The sequence below is a fragment of the Apis dorsata genome, unplaced genomic scaffold (genome assembly GCF_000469605.1).
Source record: "Apis dorsata unplaced genomic scaffold, Apis dorsata 1.3 scaffold_162, whole genome shotgun sequence".
Lineage (NCBI taxonomy): Eukaryota > Metazoa > Arthropoda > Insecta > Hymenoptera > Apidae > Apis > Apis dorsata.
In genome coordinates, this window is record NW_006263451.1 from 936759 (window position 1) to 939896 (window position 3138).

The following is a 3138-nucleotide window of genomic DNA, read 5'->3' on the forward strand; positions in this document are numbered from 1 at the left end:
TATCAATTTGAATGAATATATATTACATATTGATATTAAATTTTGATACCAAATTCTTTGATACCAAAACACATTCAATCAAAATGCATGGATGCATTCTTTTTTTTCTTCAAAATTGATTTTTCACGAATTCGCGCATTCATGTATGTATGTATGTATGTGTGTATGTGTATCGCATGAATAGAAACAGTTTTCGTCTAGAAAAATATTGTTTTTAAACTGCAAACATAAAAGTAATAAAGAATTAGGATTATTTGTCATTTGAAGAGAGTTTAAAGGTTGTCAGAGAATAATTTTATACAATAATATGTCATTTGGTTCTAAAGTAGAATTTCAATTGTCATGTATGATTTTTCATTTCACAGATCTAAAGTAAAATCATTATATCCCGATTTCCGTATAAAATTATAGTTTGCTTTGTACATTTCATTATTCTCTTTTTTTTTTTTGTTTTTTTCTTTTTCTTTGTTGTTAAATCATGAATCTCGACGTCAATAAAGATTATGTGCACATATGTATGAGGGGCAGATCACACACGATGTTTTCATGTGATTAAATTATTTTCAGCCATATAATTATAATCGTTTCGTCGAATACGATTACATCGTAACATTCTACGATTATTTTTTAACATCGAACAACACGGAATCTCTAATATGATTTCTCTTCTTTAACACTGCTTAAATAGCATAATTTATTAAAACAGGAGGATAAGGGTTTTTAAACACGAAGATAGGGCCCATTCTTTTTAATTTTGGAATGTTTGTGCACGAAGCTTAATTTTTATGATTTCGATTATTTCTTTCCTTTTTTCTTTTTTTTTTTGTCGCGGGTAATAATTGTTTATGTTATTTTGATTTTGAAATTTACTCGATACATTTACAACAATCTTTCAAAAGTTTACGTTTTTTTCGAAACAGCAATAAAATTATAACATTCTTTACAATATTTGAAATATTGTGGAGTTAATACATATATTATTATCATTTCGTTGATCCGCCAATATGCTCTCACGATTAATAAAATCTGTCTGACTAGCAATAACAATGCTCTATCTGAGAGATGAGAAACGCCAATATATGTATTTGATTAAATTTTTTGAAGTAAACTGAATTGACTACGGTTTTCGATTCATATACAAAAAAACATCTTGATATAAGCTTATAATTTATAAATTCCGTTTTTTTTAACGGAATTAAACTTTCCTTTCTTCTTCGTCATTATGTTCCTTTTCTTCTTTATTATCTTCTTTATAATGAAAACATACGTTTGTTATTTGAACAAAAGAGAAATAAGTTTTAGATATTCAAGTTTCAAATAGAATAATGCTCATCTTGATGTATTAATACATAATTCGATTCGATGATTACAACAATTTCAATCTCATCGTAGTATTATATTTTACATTATGTCATGAAAACCTGTAATCAGCTCATTTTACATGAAGAAAGATGGATTGAGGATCGTCCACAATTTTCGATGATACGATTTACATCGTAACTAATGCCAACTTAGTAATTAAGATTGATTAAGATCCACATGATGCCATCAATGAAGAATCAAAACTTTTTGTACGTTGCTTGTACAATGGTATTATACGCGTATACTTCACTGGAACAAACGCGTGTAGAAATAAATCTATGATTTGATTCTTAACTGCTAGAAATTTTGATATGATGTAAGTGTGTGTAAGTTATATTCCTCATAGACTGTTTATAATAATTATTATTATTATTATTAATTATTATTATTTATTATTATTATTATAATTATTATTATTATTAATATTACCATTATTACTTTTTTTTGTATTTAAGAATACCATTTTATTTTCATTTATCATCTTTCTCGTTTAAACAGCAAATAGAATCAGGCGTATAGTTATATAATATAATACACTATTACAGTTTGTTTTTTTGTTTTTGTTCTTTTTTTAAATTAACCCCGCTTCCTCATGATCTTTTAGAAGTTCCATGGCATTCATAATTTTTTTTCCTTTTCTTTTTAATACTTGCTAGTCGTGGTGGGTACGTTACCATATGTATTTTTTTTTTTTTTTCATTTTCATTGCGTTCAGTGTGAGATCATCTTCGTAAAATATGACGAACATAAAGAAAACAACGAATATCGATATTTAGATACAGAGAGAAAGAGATGGAGTGATTGGTGGTATGAAGGATAATTATCTTGAAAATATATTTTTGAAAAAGATGGTTGTTCGTCACCGAATATTTTTCCAATCCGAATATTTTTTTTTTATACAAAGAATATATCGCACTAAATTCTTATCATGTCACATTGCTCAAAATAGTTCTTACAATAGACGAGGTAAAATTTCTAACGATTTACCGCAAAGGAAAGTTATCTTACTATTAATTTCAACAGAGTTTTATTTTGTTTCTTTCTTTCACTATCATTTCGTGTTTTGAATAAACACGTTTTACTTTTTTTTTTTTGCAAGATTTTAAAGTAATATTGTAACGTCAAAGGAACTGCAGCAAGCTTATTACAGAGTATATTCTTTCTTTTTTTCTGTTTTTTATACACATAATTTTTACTTTATGATCGAATAATAAATGGAAATCGATTCGCCTGTAAGAATTCTATAGCGTACGATTATTACTCGGATTCGATAATATCGATCATTAACTAACCTCAAAAAGTATGCATAGTAAACATCGTGTTTTTTTCTGAAATTCATATTTTTGTGTACCTATTATGTGTGTGTGTATGTGTTTATGTGTATGTGTGTATATGTGTATGTGTGTGATGTGTTTATCGCAACTTTTTGACTTACTCACTAAACAATTTGTTATTTTTATAAACAGCATTCATACCGCTAATCTATCTCTTAATAGTACGTAAATAAAAGAGAAAAAAAAGGAAATATAAACAAAAACGAAAACAGCGACACCTTGATTGATAAATCGATAGCAAAAATATACGAAGGTATTAAAAACCTATTTAGATACTAAATACTTGTATTAATCATCCCTATAAACTTATAATCGTATCTGCATGCACTCAGCATACCAATTCTGTAAGTAGTGTAATTTCATGAAATACACGTTATATCATATTAAAAATATTACACATTCCACAAATATTTATGAGGAAAAAAAAAAAATACATTTAATA